Raw genomic sequence first — 23,377 nt, 5'->3', positions numbered from 1 at the left:
TGACTGATGAGTTTCTAGAGAAAGCTGTTTCTTTTTTTGCCATTTTTGACCTAATATTGACCTTAAAACATGCCAGTCTATTGCATACTGTAGCAACTCAAAAACAAACACAAAGACAATGTTAAGCTTAATTTAACAAACCAAATAACTTTCAGCTGTGTTTGATATAATGGCAAGTGATTTTCTAGTACCAAATTAGCAATTTAGCATGATTACTCAAGGATAAGGTGGAGTGATGGCTGCTGGAAATGGGGCCTGTCTAGATTTGATCAAAAATGACTTTTTTCAAATAGTGATGGTGCTGTTTTTTACATCACTAATGTCCTGACTATACTTTGTGATCAGTTGAATGCCACTTTGGTGAATTAAAGTACCAATTTCCTCCCGAAACAGCAAAATCTGTACATTATTCCAAACTTTTGGCCACCAGTGTATATACACAGTATATATATATATATATATATATATATATATATATATATATATATATATATAGATAGATAGATAGATAGATAGATAGATAGATAGATAATTGCATAATATTTTTGTTGTTAATTGCGATTAATTGCAGATTTTAAAAGTGCTGAAATTTGCCACAATATAAACTACTTTTCCTGTCTTAGGAAAAAAAAAAAAAAAAACCTTAGGAAGGAAAACAAAACAATATGTAACAATATAATGCTTTATTTACGTTTTCCAAACAAAGCCTTCCACAGTATAAAGATAGAAATCCACAAAAATAACACCAATTCAAGAAACATTAAATGTGTCCCAAACTCTAATTGGGAAGTTGACTAATTGAAAGAACTAGTCCCCAAATAGGTTACATATTCATTGCAATTGGCATTACATTTCTTAAAATCTCATCCTCCACATATTTTTGTTTGCTACAGCAATCGTTCGTGATTCACATCAGGGCGTCAGTGCCAATGAATATAGTAATCATTCAGTACCATGGTATTGAACTGGTAACACAACAGTGCTTCAAAGTACTAATCTTTAATTAGTCTCATCACTCTTCTCTTCACATTTATCTCTGCTCCCTCACTTTATCCAGTCATCTCTGCTGCTTTCACTCTTAACTCATCATCCTCTTTATAGAGCAGACAGTTCCTATAGTTTTTTCTCTTCTTTTAATATTACTATAATGTAATTTTACTATATTCTGGAATTAATATTTAGGACCATACACCAAAAATGTGGCGGAACAATGGTACAGTGATGGTGTTAAGATAGCAATACCATGGTTCTGAATAATTACCATGGTAGCCTACATGTAAAAAAAAAAAAAAAAAAAAAAAGGTAATTCAGTGGCACTAGTGATTAGTCTAGTGGCTTATTAGTTTTAACAAAAAACAAACTGGTTTTGGTTGAATCAGACAGCTCCTTCAGTTTATGACGTATTGAATTTCTTTGTACACTGAAAGCAACGTGACTGCTCCCATTATAATTATTAAAGCTGTCTTCACTACAAGTGTGAAATGTCTGAAATGCGGTACTGATCTAGTTTTATACTTTTGATGAACTTACAATACAATACATAAAGTGGAATTTTAATCTGACATTTTACTCTTCTGAGGCAATGCCACATAAATGTTTTGGGGTGAATTTCAAACTGTGTTTTTGCTGCCTTGAAGGCCACTGCTTCGGGAAGGTGACGCCCTTCGAAAACTCGTTCCAAACGGAAGTGAGAAAATACATCTTTTCTCAAAGGGCCCTTCCACAAGACTGTAAGTGAAGGGTACATTCATACTGTAATGCAATGTTACCTTCAGAGTACCCACTTCAAAAGTTTGGCACTTCGAATTAAGTAGAGAGGATCACTTGTGATTGGAATCCTCCGCCTATTTCTTTTTAATGCTTTTGCGATTTACAAAGTTATTGTTAGCTTTTTGATTTAAATTTAGTTTAATCTAATTATTTTATTTTTATTATTAAGATTTCTCCCATTTTTACGACCAGAAGTTGTTGTTTTTTAAGTTTTGAATGAAAAAATTTGCAGCCTACAGCCCCTCTTCTGGGAAACGACACTGATGTGATCCATTGACTTGATACCATTTATTTGTATGCTTGTGTTTGTATGTCCACATTTCCCAGACTCTAAAGGCTGAGATATACATTGTGCAATATCCTTAACCACACACCAACAACTGTAAGCATGCAGAGTCTGTGTTTACAGTCAGCAGGCGTGTGCTCACATAGCACAACTCATTAAAAGAGCATTAGCGCTTGTATTTGTCCAGCACTGCTGCACGGGTTCCGTAGGCCTGCGTTCAGGGGAAGCAGATGGCAGGAGGGTTATAGAGATCCGAACACTCCAAATCTCATTAAGTCTCATTTCATCCCTGTGCAGTTTACTCTTGTGAACACACACTGAAATGCCAGAGTGCATTTATATCAAAAGTTAGACTGAGATTTGTGTCCACTGGTAGGGAAAAGTGGCACAGGGGAAAGCGGAAGGCCGCAGCTGGTCTTAAAGTAGCAAAATCCTACCCAGACCTGTCCAATAAACAATGTTTATCATACAACTGCTAAACTGCCATTTTTTGTGCTTTTATACAAGTTTCTCCTGTTTAGAGTGATAGTTCACCCAAAAATGAAAATGTGGTGATCATTTAATCATGTTTATGTAGTTTCAAACCTGCATTACTATTTTTATGTATGACGAGTGCATGTAAAAAAAACAAACTGGTTCACAGTGGCATGTATGTGGCATTAATTATGAATGTCCTGGTTACTTTCATAACCTCCGTTCCCTGATGGAGGGAACGAGATGTTGTGTCGATGTAGTGACACTAGGGGTCGCCCTTGGGAGCTCCAAACACCTCTGATCTTTGAGAACAGATGTCTGCTAAAGAAGCGCCATTGATTAGGGCCCAGGAGGCTGCCACACTCCTGTTAGAGTGTGCTCGTAGCCCCAAGGGGGAGGCACGCCCTGAGCGTGATATGCCAAAGCGATGGCATCAATGACCCAGTGGGCAACCCTGTGTTTGGAGACAGCACTCCCTTTCCGCTGTCCTCCAAAGCAGACAAAGGGCTGCTCAGAGCATTAAAGCTCTGCATGTGATCCAAATAGATGCGCAAAGCACGCACTGGACATAGCAATGACAAGGCTGGGTCTGCCTCCTCCTGGGGCAGAGCTTGCAGGTTCACCACCTGATCCCGAAAAGGGGTCGTGGGAACCTTGGGCACATAGCCCGGTCGTGGTCTCAGGACCACGTGAGAATATTCCAGACTGAACTCCAGGCACATGTCGCTGACAGAGAATGCCTGCAGGTCCCCTACCCTCTTGTGGACGTGAGTGCAGTCAGGAGGGCAGTCTTCAAAGAGACCGTCTTTAGCTCAACTGACTCCAGGGGCTCAAATGGGGCTCACGGCAGGCCCCGGAGGACCATGGAGAGATCCCATGAGGGAATGAGGCACAGTCTGGGAGGATTCAGCCTCCTTGTGTCTCTAAGGAACCTGATGATCAGGTTGTGTTTCCCAAGAGACCTACCGTCAACTGCATCGTGGTGCGCCGCAATAGCAGTCATGTACACCTTCAAGATGGAGGGGTACAGCCGCCCCCCCAGCCTCTCTTGCAGGAAGGAAAGCACCGACCCGATTGCGCATCTCTGGGGGCTTCGCGTCGGGAAGAACATCACTTAGCAAACAGATGCCACTTCAAGGCATACAGGTGCCTCATAGAGGGAGCCCTAGCCTGAGTGATCGTGTCTACCACCGCAGGTCTTCTGCTACTTAGGTCGTCTGCGTCCCGTTCAAGGGCCAGACATGGAGATTCCAGAGGTCTGGTCATGGGTGCCAGATGGTGCCCCGTCCCTGAGAGAGGAGATCCCTCTTCAGGGGAATTTGCCAGGGAGGGGCTGTCCCGAGGAGTGTGAGGTCTGAGAACCAAGTCTGGGTTGGCCAGTAGGGTGCTACTAGGATGACCTGCTCCTCGTCCTCCCTGACCTTGCACAGAGTCTGTGCAAGTAGGCTCACTGGGGGGAACGCATACTTGTGCAGCCCTCGGGGCCAGCTGTGTGCCCACACATCTGTGCCGAGGGGAGCCTCGGTCAAGACGTACCAGAGCGGGCAGTGAGGGGGATTCCCGGGAAGCTAACAGGTCTACCTGCACTTGACTGAATCGACTCCAAATCAGCTGGACAACCTGGGGGTGGAGTCTCCACTCTCCCCTGAACGTGACCTGCCATTACAGCACGTCTGCCCAGGTTGTGAGTGGCTCGCAATGAGAGGAGTAGATGGTGGGTGAGTTGCGACATGCAACGTGAGCGCAAGCTGGGGACCCCTGCCCGCAGAAATGCAAGGTCCGTCCAAGGACTGAACAAGTGGCAGCAGATCGGCCCATCTCGGGACTCGAGTCTGAAGCCAGTGCTGAAGCGGTCTCATATGCATCAACCCGAGCGACCATATGCCCCAGGAGCCTCTGAAATTGCTTCAGTGGGACCGCCGTTCACTGCTTGAATGACTTCAGGAAGTTCAGGACCGACTGCACGTGCTCGCTCATGAGGTGCGCCATCATAGGGACTGAGTCTAACTCCAACCCGGGAAAAGAGATGTTCTGTACCGGGGAAAGCTTGCTCTTTTCCCTGTTGACCCGAAGCCCTAACCGGCTGAGGTGCCTGAGCACCAGGCCCCTGTGCACACACAACAAGTCTTGAGAGTGAGCTATAATCAGCCAGTCATCGAGATAATTGAGAATGTGGATGCCCACTTCCCTTAGCGGGGCAAGGGCTGCCTCCGTGACTTTCATGAAGACACGAGGTGACAGGGACAGACCGAAGGGGAGGACCTTGTACTGGTACGCCCAGCCCTCGAAGGTGAACCGCAGAAAGGGCTTGTTCCAAGGTAAAACCGAGACTTGGAAGTACGCGTCCTTCAGGTCGTGAACCAAACCAAGCCCGACGCTCGCTAAAATGCGTTTCTGCGTCAGCATCTTGAACGAAAGTCTGTGCAAGGCCCGGTTCAGTACTCGCAGGTCCAAGATTGGCCGCAACCCACCGCCTTTCTTGGGCATAATGAAGTACCTTTCTTGGGCACTGTAGAACCCCTTCTTCATCTCGGCTGGAGGGGCAGGCTCTATCGGTGCTGGATCTTGATCCGCACCTGGGCAGGATATGCTGGATGGCCTCCATCTGCTTCTTAACCACTGAGAACTGCTGTGCAAAGTCCTCGATGGTGTCGCCGAATAGGCCAACATGGGAGACGGGGGCGTCAAGAAACTGTACCTTGTCAGCCTCCCTCATCTTGACCAAGTTGAGCCATAGGTGGCGCTCCTGGACCACCAGGGTGGACATCGCCTGCCCGAGAATCTGCACCGTGACCTTTGTCGCCCAGAGGATGAGATCGGTCGCCTAGCGCAGCTCCTGCATCAATCCCGGGTCAGAACTACCCTTGTGCAGATCTCTCAATGCCTTGGCTTGGTGCACCTGCAGGCCATGGCGTGCAGGGTGGAGGCGGCCTGTCCAGCGGCACTGTAAGCCTTAGTTGCCAGTGATGACGTAAACCAACAGGCCCTGGACAGGAGTCTCGGACGGTTCCACCAGGTGGTGTCATTTTGAAGGCACAGGTGCACCGCAACCACCTTATCCACCTGGGGAATCACCGAGTACCCCTGGCAGCCCCACCATCAAGGGTAGTGAGAGCGGAGGAGCTCAGAGATCGGATACGGGCAGTGAAAGGTGCCCGCCACAACCTTGTGAGCTCCTCATGAACCTCCGGGAAGAAAGGGACCAGGGCGGGGCGGGGCGGGGCATGGCCGTGAGCAGCGCTCCGAGCCCAGGAACCAATCATCAAGCCGTGAGGGTTCAGGGCGGGGCAGAGGGTTCCACTCCAGCCTGACGCTCGCAGCCACCTGGGCAAGCATGGCCGGCAACTCTGCGTAGGCCTAAGACTGGGCGACCGTTTCCGAAGGTGGGAGCCCAGTTGAGTCCTCAGCGTCAGACTGGACCAGCCCGCTCTCTGATGCTGCGATCGACAGCTCATCCTCTTCGCGAGCCCCGAATGAGACCGCAAACTCACCCTGAGACGAGCCGGCGGTCTCATCCCAGAACTCGACCGGGGCGAACGAGCGTGCTGGGGAATGGGAGGTCCGTGGGGGATTACCTGGTGGAGCGGCTCCCATTGGGGTCCCCAAATCGCCCCAAGTGCTAACCGACGCAGCCTCATAACCGTAGGTAGAAGGACCGAGGCGGGGAGCTGCTGAGATGGCTTTCGCTCTGACGAAGGAAAGCCGCGACCGCAACGATGCCATGGTCATGTTCTCGCAGTGAGGACATGACCCGTCCATGAACACTGCCTCCGCGTGGGCACTGCCCAAGCACGTGAGACAGCAGTTGTTGGCGTCGGAAGACGAGAGGTAACGACCACAACCAGTAATGAAACACAGATTTAAAAAGATGCTCTCCGTCAGTGCCACTCTTTTAGTAGGAAAATATACTCTTTTATTGGAAGAATATACTCTTTTAGACTGCTGAAGCGCCCAGGGGCGTTCTCTGCACACAACCAGCGCACGAGGGGGAGAAACCACTGTAATGCACCGTAAATCCAACAGCTTTCTATCAGAGATGAATGGAACGGCAGAGGGATTCAGCTTGCTGAACACAACTGCTCGGCTCCGAAGAAAAAATCTGAATGAGTGGTTGCGATCCAGCTCCTTTTATACCCGTATGTCCGGGTGAGTGGCATGCAAATTCCACTCGCCAATTCCCAATGGCCTTTTCTCAAAGATCAGAGGTTTTTGGGGCTCCCAAGGGCAACCCCTAGTGTCACTACATCGACACAACATCAAGTGAGTGACAGATAGGGAATGAGCTTTATCAAGATTTTCACAAAAAATAAATACAAATATTAATAATAATAATTACTTACATTTCGGGTTGTTTCTCTCCAAAAATGGTATGACTTCATTGTATCCATATTGACTAATTTTATGATACTTTTAGGTCCTCAGAATTTTCATTTTTTGGTTGAATTATTACTTTTAGATTACTTATCTAAACCTGATACCATGGTATGTGACAGAGGAGTTAAAGGGCCTATTCTGATCCTTTGTTATGTGTGTTTGTTAAAACTGTGCTTGGGCAGGTAGGTTAGTTTGATATTAGTGCCTTGTAGGGCCATTGCAGCCCTCTGCCCCTGGTGGGAAATGATCAACACCTTTTACTGGAACCTGAGAGGCTGAGTGATCCATGAAGTGTTTGCTGCTTATACAATAGGTCTACAACAGAGGCCAGATAGGGTGAAGGAGCATTTTAACTTAACTTTAGTCTTGGCTGGTAATGCTGTATGTGCTGTCACTTTTTATTTTGCACGAAAGTAATGCTACAGGCACATCCTAATTACTGCAATCAACAAGGTGTCACAACATACATAGCATATTGGGATATTCATAGTAAAATTTGATTATGATTTTTTCAAGTTTAGTAAGTAGTCATTTATAAATTTTTTCATGCAAAGTGGCTAACAGTCAGAAGTGTCATACCCATTCATTTAGCATCTGCTAAATGATTAAATGTAAATGTAAATGGAACAAAGATGTCACTTCCTCAAACATCATACTGTATGTAATTACTCTTTTCCACGGTATTTCAATCTAGTTAAAATACAATCTGGAATACCTTTTGGAAAAAGTAGTTAGCTACACTATTAACAAAACAGACCTCACTGCATTGAAGCTTTTTAAGGCCATTTTTTTTTTATTTTTTTTTTTATTTTTTTAATTATAATTACATAACTATCACATAATATTTAAAAAAAAAAAAAAAAAAAAAAGTCGGAGCAGTATTTATGTGGCACAAAAACAATGAGGATCTGAATTAGGGCAACAGCATCAAATTTCAACACATACATTTGAATTATAAAGTAATACCATAAATGAAAAAGTAGGCAAGTAGATTTTGAATGCAACTTAAAAAAAAAAAAAAAAAAAATGTTTTGTATCTTTGGTAATTAAATTACAGGATTATTGCAGGTAAAAAAGTATTTGTCTAAAATGCTGTTGCAGAAATCAACCATTCATGTCCAAATTTGGTCAGTCCACTTGAGTCACACCTTCTATAGATCATTGGCAAAAAATTCTGTCATCTGCCCACTCTCATATTGTTTAAGAATCATATGATATTGTATTGCCCTGTGGAACACAAAAGGAATTATGTTCAAAATGTCAAAGCTGCTCTTTTCTATAAAACAAAAAATGCATGGTGATAACTGGCTGATTACCAGTTATGTGCTTTAGCCCACTACGCCACCACCACTCCGAGATACAAAAATAATTTTGTTTATTCCAACCCTAATCAAACACAACTGCCTGTAATTTTCAAGTAATCCTGAAGACCATGATTAGCTTGTTTGGGTGTGTTTGGTTATTAGGTTAGAACCAAACTCTGCAGGACAATGTTCCTCCAGGACTGGATTTGAAAACTTATATAAGGTTGGGATTTGAACTCTGGTCCACTTGCATGATAAACAAAGGGTACTTTCACACTTGGTTTTGTTGCTTAGTTCGAACCCGAGTATGATTCCTCCCCCTGCCCCACACTGTCCTAGTGTGTGATAGGTCCTAGTGTGTCTACTAAACTGCAAAAAGATGTAATTTAATTAAATACATACTGTATACTGTCTGCATATACTGTCTGCATGTGCCTTACAGTGAATGTGTGAAGCAGCTTGTATGCTAAAACCACCTCATTAAGAGCATCACACATGCTGTGCATGTTGTTATACAGTAGATGATACAGTAGAACAGAGCGCTTATTCACTATGAAGTGCATAGTGCCTGCAGACTATAATTAAATCAAAGCATTTTGCGCTTTAATAATCACGCTGAGCCATTTAAACAGCTGCTTATCCGGAGGTGTGAAGCTACCGTCAAAACACACACAAACTGGAAAGCATGTCATTCATGTCAAAATAAAAGCTTGATTCAATTTCCGATAGAAATATTCTAATACTCTACATTTATATATATATATATTCACAATAATAATAATTAAAATAATAATGTTTAAGCAATATCTCACAAGCAAGAGTACTGAAAAGTCAAGTCATTTTTATGTAACAAATGTTCGCTTCCGTACATCTCTGTGACGAGCGCTCATGAGAGGGATGACGTAAGCTCGTTGGTAAGGTCACGTGTCATGTGGAGGAGGAGTCAGGAAGAGCGTCATTGTTTACATTTGTTTTTTTTTTATTATTATTATTATTTGGAAATCATTTTTTTCTTTTCTTTTATATTGTTTTGAAATTGTTTTGGACTGTTTTGGTTTGTGAACGGCACAAGATTCTCTAGTAAACAATGATGTGCTTCCTGACTCCTCCTCAACGTTACCAACAAGCTTACGTCATCCCTTTCATGAGCGCACGTCACAGAGATGTATAGAAGCAAACATTTGTAGTTAAAAAGTATATAAGTATTGTTTTATTTCTAAAAATAAGCAATCGTTTGCGTTCAGAAGAACTTTATTCGTCGACTGGAGTCGTGTGGATTATTTTGATGCACCCTAAATATGCATTTTGGACCGTCAAAAAATGGAGGACATTCACTTGCATTGTTTAGAGGAGGAGGCCTGAAATGAAATCCTAAAAGTCTCAAATTCTGTTTTGATGAAGAAAGAAACTCAGATACATCTTGGATGGCCTGAGGGTGAGTAAATTATCAGCAAATTTTCATTTTTGGGTGAACTATTCCTTTAAACTGAGTGAGTGTGTCTGCATCTCGAACAGTGTTAGGGAGACTTTTCCATAGTTTAGGAGCCAAATGTTAAAAGGATCTACCTCCTTTTGTGGATTTTGATATTCTAGGAACTATTAACAGGCCATAATTTTGCGATCGTAATGAACATGATGGAATATAGCATGGTAGAAGGTCACTTAAATACTGCGGAGCTAGACCATTCAAAGCTTTGTACATAGTTAACAGAATTTTTAAATTAATACTAAATTTAACAGGTAGCCAGTGTAACGATGATAAAATGGGGCTAATATGATCGTATATCTTGGTTCTAGTAGCACTCTGGCTGCTGCATTTTGAACCAATTGAAGTTTATTTATTGAACTTGCAGGACATCCTCCCAGTAATGCATTACAATAATCTAGTCTTGAGGTCATGAACGCATGAATTATTTTTTCGGCATCAGCAACAGAGAGCACGTGTCGTAATTTAGCAATATTTCATAGGTGGAAGAATGCTGTTCTACAAACATTGGTAATTTGATTTTCAAAGGACAGATTGGTATCAGATATAACACCTAAGTTCTTCGCTGTTGAAGACAATGTAACAGTACATCCATCGAGAGTCAAATTATATTTTAGCAGCTTGTTTTTAGAGGTTTTTGGTCCAATAATTAGTACCTCTGTTTTGTCGGAATTGAGTAGAAGGAAATTTCTGGCCATCCAATCTTTGATTTCATTGATACACTCTGCTAATTTGGAGAATTGTGAAATTTCATCAGGTTTTGAAGAAATATAAAATTGGGTATCGTCAGCATAACAGTGGAAACTTATTCCACGATTCCTGATAATATCTCCCAGGGGAAGCATATACAAGAAGAAAAGCAGAGGCCCTAAAACTGATCCTTGTGGCACTCCATACTTAATTTTTGTTTGGTTTGACAATTCCTCATTTACATAGACAAAGTGGTAGCGGTCTGCTAAATAGGACCTAAACCATGCTAATGCAAGTCCACAAATGCCAACATAATTCTCTAGCCTATTCAAGAGAATGTCATGATCTATCTTGTCGAAGGCAGCACTAAGATCTAAAGCACTAAAAGTTAAATGCAGCCGCGATCAGATGATAAGAGCAAGTCATTTGTAACTCTGACAAGTGCAGTCTCTGTACTGTGATGGGGCCTAAATCCTGACTGAATACTATTTCTCTGTAGAACTGAACATAATTGAGAGGACACTACCTTTTCTAGTATTTTCGACCTAAACGGGAGATTTGAAATCGGTTTATAATTAGCCAGTTCACCAGGATCAAGTTGTGGCTTCTTAATAAGTGGTTTGATAACTGTCATTTTAAAGTTTCTTGGGACATGTCTTAAGGATAGCGAGGAGTTAATAATATTAAGAAGAGGTTCTGAGATTACAGGGAATACCTCTTGAAGAGCTTAGTTGGTATTGAATCTAACATACATGTTGTGGCTTTTGATGTTTCGATAAGTTTTGTTAGTTCTTCATGACCTATGACAGTGAAGGATTGAAGTTGCATGTGAGGAAAATTGAGACACTGTTTTCTGAAGTACTGTGACAGATGATTGCATATTTCCAATTTTATTTCTGATTATTTCAATTTTATCAGTGAAGAAATTCACGAAATCATTACTATTGTGCTGCGACAGAATATCTGGATCAGCTGAGGCTTTATTCCTAACCAATTTAGCCACAGTACTGAATAAACACCTAGGATTGTTGTGGTTATTTTCTATGAGTTTGCTAAAATATGCTGACCTGACAGCTTTTAGTGCCTGTCTGTAGCTACAGACACTATCCTTTAATGCAACGCAAAATAAATCTAATTTTGTATTTTTCCACTTGCACTCCGTTGAAAAGTTTTCTTCAGTGTTGTCATTTATACTGTGATGTTCTGTTGTGCAGCACTTTATTTGACAAAAAAATAAAATAATAATAAGACCAATGTTGTGTTTTAGATTATGCTGTGAGGATCTTTACAGAAGCACTTTATTTGATAAAAAAATAAAAATAAAAAAATAAATGCAATGGAATGTTGAAAAGTAATTGTTCTATTTTCACTTTATTAAAGTTTTATGAATTTATTTATTTAGACACCATTTTTATGCTGAAGTTGAATTAAACTTCAAAATAGAAAATAAAATTTAAAAGCAATGTTTACTTTATTGATAAACACTTGATGGAAACATGCAGTTGTTTTAATATATTGTTTACATAGATATTTAACTTTTTAAATATGCTAAAATTGTGTTCAATAGAATATTATCAATTTTGTGGTATAAAAATTGGTATCGAGAATTGTGAAATTTTACTGGTATTGGTACCAACTACTGAAATTTTGGTATCGTGACAACCAGGGGCGTAGATTCGACCAACCGACCCCCCCCCCCAACATTGTTTATACCATGATCAATGGACACCCCCCCCCATCCCCCAACGTTCAAGCTAAATCTACACCCTTGGTGACAACCCTAGTTGTGGATCTCTTTAGTAAAAGTAACGCTTACTCTTTTGGCCTGTGGATACACATGTGTGACAGAGCGCAACAAAGAAAGAAATAAGACAAACAGAGTGAGAATAAGGGAAGTGATTTCTTTGATGTTCTCATACTGACTGTCCCCTGCAAGTCCCCATATTTATATTAATTTCTTTGGTCTATCTAATTTATTTTTTGTTCAAGCACAGGCAAAATGGCAAACTTCCAGAACAACTTAACAAAAATTGAAATGGCAAGTTCACCTAAACTTCTCACACTGACCTCCTTCCTCTCACCTCCACTACTAGACTTATTTGTGTTTGATAACTTAATCAATCACTAAATAAAAGGGATAGTTCACCCAAAAATATATCTATTTTCATCATTTACTCACCCTCATGCTGTTTTAAACCTGTATGACTTTCTTCCATAGAACATAAAGGAGATGTTTATAAGAATGACAATCTCAATCACCATTCACTTTCAATGTATAGAAAAAAGATGAAAGTGAATGGTGACTGAGGATGTCAGTCCTTAACATTTTGCCTGACATCTCTGTTTGTGTTTTATGGAAGAAAGAAATTCATACAGGTTTGGAGCTACATGAGGGAGAGAAAATGATTAAAAAGATGCATAAGTTGCACTTAAATATGCTTTATCAAATTAAAAGTCATGATGTAAACTGAACAGAAATAATAGCATCTAGCTTCGCCACCACTGGATCTACAAAACATATTTTACCCGAGTTGTGAGTTTTCAGTTTGAATTGAATGTGATAACATAAAAAATATTGGATAACATGGAAAAATGCCAAAACATTGTATCTTTCAACTGCATTGTTTTCACTTGATGTACTCAAAAACAAACATACAGTTCAAACTAGTGCAGTCTGATTTGCTACCAAATAACTTATGAGCTGGTTGTTTTTAAAAAAATTGCTCAAAAAGAATCAAACCCACAAATATTGGTTTGAATCAGTCTGATGAATCCTTCACTAAATGAATTCACTGAATCTTTTAAATCAAGATCATTACTTACTGGTTATTCAAATGACAAATTGTATTTAAGAATACAGCAGTTTTTTTGTAATAAATATCTTTAAAAATGTTCTGGCCTTTAACTGATGAATGACTTGGTTGCAACTAAGAGTTGAAACTCATCCATGTGGTGTCATCTGTCTAATGAATCCACTTGGAGGTGAAAGTCTTGAACAAGGGAAACAAAGCCCATTTGTCGATCAATAACCTCTAGACTTTCAGCTGGTTGATTGTTTTGTTTGTGCATGTACACTCTCTGTTTAATATCTTTTAGTAAGGACCTTCAGCAAAATTTGTGTGTTTAGAGGTTCATTGTTTCATAATTGAGTGAATCACAAGAGTTCAGAGTTTCCGTGCTCAGAACTGCATGTGTTGCGTTGCGTTTCCATGTACTTTCCTCCAATATTCAACAATCATGCATGCATGCATGCAGCATACTTAATATTACCTCATGAAGTCAGCTCTTTTTTTTTTTTTCTCTTGTAATCCTTGCAGTCCTTAACGGGGACATTAAAAAGATGGGATTACACAGTTTTACGTTATTCTGTTCTGTCTGCAGTAATTATGGCATTTTGTGGCATTTTATGCACTTTAATGGCAGGATAAGCCATCCTGTAGCATCTGTTTTAAAGAGTTTCACAGAGAATGACATCTCAGACTCCTGCTCTACTGAGACATAGGTCACCAGAGCATAAATTTAGAGAGCGAAAACTAGGCCATTTACAAACACAAGGAATGACAATGTCTTTGACTCTAAAAAAAAAAAAAAGAAAGAAAAATTATTCACTGGTGACTAATCTGTGTGTTTATTGATTGTAGGTTGTGTGGCGTTCTGTGTATTTGACATATACTCATTGACCTAAAAAATTTTATTCTGGAAAAAGTAATTAAACGAAAGATATTAGCAGTGTGTAATTATATTCAGTCTGTGTGTGTGAAAGAAATGCAAATCAACCAGCAATTCACCAATATTGAAAGCTCTAAGCAGAGGGCCTTTTGATGCTTTGACAGCTTGTGGGAAATGTTTTTTTTTTATTTATTTTTTTACATATGTTAACTGTTACTCTCTTTCAACTGGAGTCTTGCACTGAAGCCTCCTAATAGTCATTGCTGCATTTAATGACATCTAAGGGTTCTTTAAATTTTAAACAGCTACTTTGAGAGGCATTTTAGCAATCCAGCCCACACTGATATCTCATGAGCAGACATATGAAAAACGTTATGTTTTTTCCTTAAATATGGCCGTGCATGTAGTTCATATGCACTTTAGAAGATGTATGGTAACCAACACCATGCAATTTGTATGTACAGTGACCCCAAAAAAATCTTTGGAGGCTTATTCCAAACTTGTATGAATTTCATTGCATTATAAAACAAAATATCAAATCAAGTAGCATTTTTAAACAAATGGTGTTAGACCTTTTCTCAGAACTAATGTCACTTTTCATGGCATTTTTACATTTACTTTTAACCAACTAGTCCCAAGGTCATTTTTTGTCAATGTATGAAATCAGTTCCCCTCAAGTTCAAACTCATCACATTAACTATGGATTGCAATTTTCCAAAACGTTTGACAGCCAGAAAGTTTACGAATACTTTGTCTTAATTTTAACAGTATATCTGTTGTTTTATCTAAAACCTAACTAATTCCTTTTTCCTCTTTTTGGGCAACATGCCCATCGCACATTGTTTTATTTTCATTTTGTATTGTTTTAACAAGATCCAAAGACACGTCTATAAAAATATTATAATAAAAGCTTGGCTTCCTGGCTGGCATATATAAATACAATTTCACTATCCCTGTTATCCAAGAGTAAGAGTCTTTAAACCTGCTCTTCTTTGAAACAGTCTCTTGGGAGTAATTAAAATATTGTCTCATCAAGTGAAAGTGTTTTTAGAAGTTTCCATGGCTGACAGATGGTCCATAGGTACCACACTGTTAAAGATTTTCCCATCAAAAAACAGTAAAGAACTGGCAGCAGGGTTGCCAGCAAGTTACTGTAAAATGGTGTTTTGCTGTTGCTGAAATTAACAGCTAGATACTGTTTTTACAGCTACAGTATACAACTGTAATTTAGCAGCATAAAGCTGTCAAATTTGTACTGCGGAATGAAGGAATTACTTAGATTTTTTACTATTTACTGGTTTATTTTGACGTTGTTTTTGTTGCAGTCTAAGTTACTTGTATTTTAATGTTCAGCTTTTACTTTTTTACGTAAAAGTATGTTTGTTAATTGTCACCATTGTTGCGTTTTGTATGCCGAGAGTTGATTTCTGTGTGTGTCTTGTGAACTCAAGTTACGCTGTAAATTTATCAAAAACTTCAAACACTCAATTTCCTGATATAATTTTGCTGAAATATCCTTTAATATTTTTGCTTTTATGTGTAATCATTATTGCCACATATAGTGCATTTGCAAGGTAGGATCAGGCATTCAGGCTGACCTTAGGTTTTGTCTTCCAAGTAGCACAGTTCAACAACTTGTGTTTTACTTAAACACAAATTGACTGGCTGGTAGAACATAATATAATAATAAAGAAGGTCCAAGGTGCCAGCTCAAGAGAACACTAATCACCATAATTTTTCACACTTCAATGATGGCGCCACAGATGGCCGCCTCAGTGTGGAGCGCTTCTGTTGTTTTGTTGTTTTTGTTTGTTCGTCCTGTGTTTAGTAATCTTTTTTCAGTCAGTTTTACCAGAGACGAACTGCTGAACATTCGACAGCATACACCAGTCAGTCTTTTCCCGGATTTTGAATATTCTGACGTTTTGTTTGACATTCTAGTCGGAGGCGCGGCTGTGTTGTTTAAACGCGCTAGAAGACGCAGGTGAGGAAGACGAGCAGGCGCGCTGGTCAGGCTCCGTCGGCGCGGCTTTCGAACAGCGCTGCCAAGCATTCATCTAGCGAATCTCCGCTCTCTCCCTAACAAAACGGACGGACTACATCTCCTCACCCGCAAAAACAAGGACTTTTCAAACTCTGCTGCCTTGTGCTTCACAGAAACCTGGCTGAGTGAAGCCATTCCGGACAGCGCGTTACATCTGCCGGGCTTTCAGCTGTTCAGAGCAGATCGCATCACGTAGTTAACGGGGAAAACGAGAGGCGGTGGAACATGCATTTACATCAATGAAAGTTGGTGTACAGATGTAACAACGTGAGCTGCCCAAATACAAACAGCACATTACATGCCCCACCAGAGACAGAAATATACTGGATCACTGCTACACAACAATAAAGGATGCATATCGCTCTGTCCCTAGAGCAGCTTTGGGACTATCTGATCACTGTCTGGTTCATCTTCTTCCAACCTACAAACAGAAATTAAAATCTGCTAAGCCTGTATTAATGACTGTAATCAGAGTGGCTAAAAGAAGATACTCTGAGAAGCTGAAAAACAAGTTTTCAGCTAATGAACCTGCATCATTGTGGAGTGGCATGAAACAACTTATGAATTACAGGACTCCTGCCCCTAACCCTGTGGTGGACCAACAACTGGCTAATGACCTGAATGTGTTCTACTGTAGATTTGAAAGGCCCAATCTCACACCCCACACCCACTCTGACCTTCACTCAAACACCGACACCTCCTGCAACCCCCCTCCTTCCCCCTCCTGCTACTCCACCTGCACTTAAGATCTGTGAAGATGATGTGAGCCGCATCTTTCGACAACAAAGGATAAGGAAAGCACAGGGCCCAGATGGCGTTTCACCTGCATGTCTTAGATCCTGTGCTAACCAGCTGGCCCCCATCTTCACACAGATCTTCAATAGATCACTGGAGCAGTGTGAAGTCCCATGCTGCTTTAAACGTTCCACTATCATCCCCATCCCAAAGAAACCAATAATCACAGCACTTAATGACTTAATGAGATGACGATGAGTCTGCATACAGAAGGGAGGTTAAACAGCTGGCAGTCTGGTGCAGTCAAAACGACCTTGAACTGAACACGCTCAAAATGGTGGAGATGATTGTGGACTTTAGGAGGAACACCCCAACACTGACCCCCCTCACCATTCTAAACAGCATTGTGCCAGCAGTGGAGTCATTCAGGTTCCTGGGCACTACCATCTCACAGGACCTGAAGTGGGAGACCCACACTGTCTCCATTGTGAAAAAGGCCCAGCAGAGGTTGTACTTCCTTCGCCAGCTGAGGAAATTCAACCTGCCACAGGCGCTGCTGATACAGTTTTACTTCACTGAGTCTGTCCTCTGCACTTCAGTAACTGTCTGGTTTGGTTCAGCTACGAAATCAGACATCAGAAGACTACAGAGGACAGTTCGGACTGCTGAGAGGATTATTGGTTGCCCCCTGCCCCCCCTTCAAGAACTATACACTTCCAGAGTGATGAAAATGCTGGAAAAATCACTCTGGCCCCACTCACCCTGCCCACTACCTTTTTGAACTGTTGCCTTCTGGCCGATGCTTCAGAGCTCTGAGCACCAGAACCGTTAGACACAGGAACAGTTTTTTCCCTCAGGCTGTCCATCTCATGAACAGCTACATTGCCCCATTGAGCAATAACTATGTGCAATACACAGTTTAGTCTTTCTTATATTTATCCAACACATCCAACCTCTTCTGCCATTTTTCCGCTAAAATAAAAAAAAAAAAAAAAAAAAATTTGCACTGTACATAACAGATTTGTATTTACAATGTACATAACAGATTGTATTAGATTTGCACTACCCATGTGCATGTGTTTATGTATGTGTGTGTCTGTACGTATGTGTATAATTTTTTTTTTATTTTTTATTATTATTATCTGTCTTGCTGCTGTTTTTGTATTGTTTTTGTATGGTTGTACACTGGAAGCTCCTGTCACCAAGACTTGTATGTGTAAGCATACTTGGCAATAAAGCTCATTCTGATACTGATTCTGATATTGGTGACTTCAAACAAAACAAAACAACAACAATACAACATAAACAACAACACTAAATAAAACTAAGACTTCTAAAACATTTTGTACAAGGTTTTTTATTTTTTATTTTGTAACCCCAATGCATTGCCAAATCATACATACTTATTCAAGTGCAAAGGCTTATGGGTATTTCACCATTTAACCCACAATGCAGTGCTATACATTTATTTTACTGTGTGCAGGTCTTTTTTTTTTTCATAAAAAATATACTGTTCAATCCTGGCAACATTTTACATGAATATGTACATTACTTCAAAGGTTGGTTTATACTTTTTTTTAATTTGAAGTATCATTAGACAGAAAAGTGAAGGCTGATGTGAGATGATAAAGAACAGAGGAGTTGTTCTGAAACATAATGAACACTAAGCATGTGCCACAAACTTGAAGTTTCATGGTTTTTTTTAAAATATACGTTTCAAAATGTCATTAGCTTTCACCAAGATGATATCATGATTTTGAATGTTCATTTTCCCCCAGTGCCTTGCAAACAACAGCTATTTACTATAAAACTAGTCACTTCACAGTGAGCCTGCTTTTGATCTCTCAGAATGCAACATTTTTAACAGCAAACTATTTTATTTAAGGATCATAGTAGATTGCAGTAGGAATGTGGCCGTAAATTTACTGCAGTTTTTTTGCAATGCACAACAAGACTTTTCGTTTGTCTTGGACGATTGAACGTTTGAAACAAATGGCACCAAACAATTGCCAAGAATTAGGCACACAATTAACCAGTAACGAAAAAGGGTGGGTTGTTGTGGGGAATTCATATAGCCAGGAAACCATTTTATTAGGGTAAGAACTATGAAGCAATTAAAGAATGATTTCACAAATATCCATAAAACTAAAAGCTTCAAAATCATTAGCTATACTTTGGGAATATATGTAGAAGTACTACAGCATTCATTTGGCTTACTCTGAAGTGTGATTTGAGGATTTCTCTAAAGAATCTTCCTTGGCAGAGGTGAAAATCGCACAACCACAATAATCCACAGCCCATGTTTTAGCAAACAGAAATGAAGCCTTCAAGCATGTTGGAACATAAGCCAACATGTTCAACAAATATGCAAAATAATACAACAACTGTATGGCTATTAGAGGTATTTGCTCTTAGTATTCAGTCCAGGTGCATAATATAGGAGCCTAATGTCTTAACCATAAGGTTAACCATAAAAATGATATCAGCCATGATTTTGCCTCTTCACACTGTAAAATTGAATACCTTACAGAATACCAAAGTTGTTACCTTAAAGGAATATTCCAGGATCAATACAAGTTAAGCTCAATCAACAGAATTTGTTGAATAATATTGATTACCACAAAAATTCATTTTGACCGATCTCTCCTTTTCTTTAAAAGATACAAAAATCTGGGTTACAGTGAGACACTTAGAATGAAAGTGAATGGGGCCAATCAGGAAACATTAAAATACTCATGGTTTGCATTTTCATCAGCAAAATATATTTGTATTACATTTGTACATTTAGCTTTTTTACGTAGTTAAATTAATTAAATATACATTTTAAATCCATTTATTATATATATATATATATATATATATATATATATATATATATATATATATATATATATATTAAATTTACTTAAGTTAATTTTGATGTTACTACATGAAGCAATTATTTTTTTTTTTGGTTAGAATATCAGTGTAATGAAGTTCAGGAATGAGAAAGCAGGAAACGGTGATTCCAACTCAGGAATTTCACTCTTTTATTCACAAAAATAAACACGTTCGCTTAAAGTGCAACAGTGAAGCTTCAAGTCACACACTCAAAAAGTTGCAACACGGCAGCGGCCAACAAACGGGCAGCTTCTCAGCTGGGCTCTCTCTCTCTCGACTGCCGCTCTCCTTAAAAGCCCCAATCACTCCTCTCTGAAACAAGAAAGGTATTAAACACAGGTGGAAATATACACCACTCATCTCCCCTGCTTCACTTTCCACAGCACGGCACTCGGCCCTGCCTCCGCCTCCACATACCCCCACCGCCTGACTCAGGCCGGGGAACCGTCCGGTCTGCCACTGACTCCCCCTTTGCTTTGGGAGAGGAATTCAGCCACAGCCAACTGCCCCCCACCCCCCCGGCATGTGGACCACCTTGAATTTAAAGGGCTGAAATGCCTGATACCAATGAGTGATCCATGCATTAGTATACTTCATGTGGTGGAGACATTGGAGTGGGGTATGGTCTGAACATAAGGTGAAGGCCTTCCCAAGCAGGTAGTACCGAAGAGTGAGGACCGCCAACTTGATGGCCAGACACTCCTTTTCTATCGTGCTGTACCTAGTCTCTCTTACCGAGAGCTTTCGTCTAATGTACAGCATGGGGTGCTCCTCACCCTCCACTACCTGGAACAACACAGCCCACTACCCCCTGTCCGATGCATCCATCTGTAAAACAAAAGGGGGAGAGAAGTCAGGGGAATGTAACAGTGGATCACCACAGAGTGCGGCTTTTACTTTTAAGAAAGCCTGTTGGTATGGCTCCGTCCACTGGACCGGGTCTGGCGCTCCCTTTTTAGTAAGATCAGTTAGTGGGCTGGTGACGTCCGAATAATTAGGCACAAACCTCTGATAATAGCCAGCCAACCACAGGAAGTGTCTCACCTCCTTTTTGAACTTGGGCCTCGGACAAGCCGCAATCGCTGCTGTCTTATCAATTTGGGGACACACTTGTCCGTGACCCAAGTGGAAGCCCAGATATTGTACTTCCACCTGCCCAATTGCACATTTCTTCGGATTTGCCGTGAGTCCCGCCTGTCTCAGTGACCTCAGGACAGCCCTCAGATGCTGGATGTGCAGCATATGCAGTGTGTGGGCAAAGGACTTTGTCCATGAGTCGCTGAAATGTCGCTACATGACATGAAAGTAGTGCCTTGATCCGTGAGGATATCTTTCGGAATCCCCACTCGGGAGATTATTTTGAAGAGTGCCTCCGCAATACTCCATGCTGAAATGTTGCGTAGAGACACTGCTTCCGGATATCGCGTTGTGTAGTCCACCAGAACCAACACAAAGCGATGTCTGCGTGCTGTCTGCTGTAATGGCCCAATGAAGTCCATACTAATTCTTTCGAAGGGGACCTCGATCAAAGGAAAGGGGCGCAAAGGCGCTCTTGAGGTGGCTTCGCCAGCTGACATTAATGGCATGCCGGATACCACCTGCGAACATCTCCGTGAATGCCCGGCCAGTAGAAATGGCCCATTAGATGGTTTAGTGTTTTAAGCTGGTTTATGTGCCCCACCATCGGATTATGATGAGCTGTCTGGAATAACATTTCCTGACGGCTCTTCGGTATCAACAACCGGGTTGTATCGACTTTTGTCTGAGCGTCCTGCATCGCTTGATACAACTGATCATTTATAATAGCAACCACCTCCGGCAGGCATCCCGGAGCTGCTGGGTGAAAGCGAATGGGTGGCCGAATTCCCCATAAGTCATCGTCCGAAAGCGCTGAAGATGTTGCTCGGGGTTCTGGCTGACCCGCTGTAGGATGGCCTGCTTCAGATCCGGCTTCTCCAGCAGGTTAGCCACCGGCAGTTGTTGGGCCGCAAGCTGAGCCTCCCTGACAAAAGCAGCAGCAGGCAGACTGCCCACTGCATCTTAGACAGGGTGATCTGAGGTGGGGGTCCCGTGGCCAGTGTCGCTGCTGGAGTACCACATGGCAGCAAGCTCTGGAACACCTGCCGGTCCTCCGCCTGGGCTTGTAGGATTGTCTCAACGTTGCTCTTGTTCTGCTTCAGGAGGGCCTTGTGTTGAGTGGATGCTAGCGAGGGTCTTGATGATGTCCGCCAACGGCGAGGACTCCATGACGATGTATCTCCCTCAATCATGGGTTTCAGCACCAGTGTAATGAGGCTTAGGAATGAGGAAGCGGGAGATGGTGATTTTAACTCAGAAATATCACTCTTGTATTCACAAAAATGAACACGTTTGCTTAAAGCGCAACAGTGAAGCTTCAATTCACACACTCAAAAAGTTGCAACATGGCAGCGGACAACACAAGAGCAGCTTCTCAGCTGGGTTCTCTGTCTTGACTGCCACTGTCTCCTCTCCTTAAAAGCCCCAATCATTCCTCACTGAAACACAAGTCAGGTATTAAGCACAGGTGTAAATCATTCACCACTCACCTACCCTGCTTCACTCTCCACAGCACAGTGCTCGGCCATGCCTCCGCCTCCACAGTCAGTGAAGGTAGTGATGGTGGGGTGGACATATTTTGTATTTGGACATATTATGACTGGATGCATGTTGGAGCTGAACTTTCTCAAGCTAGTTCCTAATAACTAGATTCAGTACACAAATCAGTTTCTTTACAGTAGACAAAATCTTTAAAATAAGTTTAAATGACTGAGATGATCAAGAGATTTGTTTTATAAAAGTTGTACACCAATTCTACAAAGTGCAGTGGTTTCAGTACCATGGACAGAGACTTAAGTACTAGGGACAGAATCCCAGAATACAAAGGACACAAAAATATTCAGTCACACTTTACAATAAGGTTCTATTTGTTAACATTAGTTAACAACATTATTTAACATGAACTAACAATGAACAATAATTTAACAGCATTTGTTAATCTTGGTTAATGTTAGTTTCAACATATACTAGCAAATTATTAAAATCAAAAGTTATATATGTTGACATTAGTTAATGCACTATTAACTAACATGAACTGACAATGAACAATTGTATTTTTATTAACTAAAATTATTAATAAATGCTGTCAATAATATACTGTTCATTGTTTGTTAATGATACCTAATGCATTAGTTAATGTTAATTAATGGAACCTTATTGTAAAATGTTACCAAATATTCAAACTGATGCTGATGTTTTCTCTATGTACTGCACTGAAGAGACAGTTGCATTGCATTGTTATGGTACATGTTTTGTATTTTCTACAGTTTATTCTGAGGCATGCATTCTAAAAGTTTACAGAAATGTAAAACACTTTGATGCACATATCCAGATAAAAAATGTGAAAAAAATAAAGTTGAAATTTGAATACATTTCGATATTGTACATTTATGCAACTAGGTGACTTCTACATTTACACTTAAAGTTATTGGCTGTAAGGATACCCAGCTCCGTAGTTAGAACACCATGTACTGTACATGAAGATTCAGGATTAATTATGTTTTTGCTCTTGACATTTTGCCTTTGAGAAAGAACTCTTGTCTGCCTTAGAGGTACTCTGTGACTACCAATGTGCTATGACTTTGAGA

This window comes from Myxocyprinus asiaticus, chromosome 3, assembly GCF_019703515.2.
Source record: "Myxocyprinus asiaticus isolate MX2 ecotype Aquarium Trade chromosome 3, UBuf_Myxa_2, whole genome shotgun sequence".
NCBI classification, from domain to species: domain Eukaryota; kingdom Metazoa; phylum Chordata; class Actinopteri; order Cypriniformes; family Catostomidae; genus Myxocyprinus; species Myxocyprinus asiaticus.
This window is presented reverse-complemented; position numbering follows the sequence as displayed.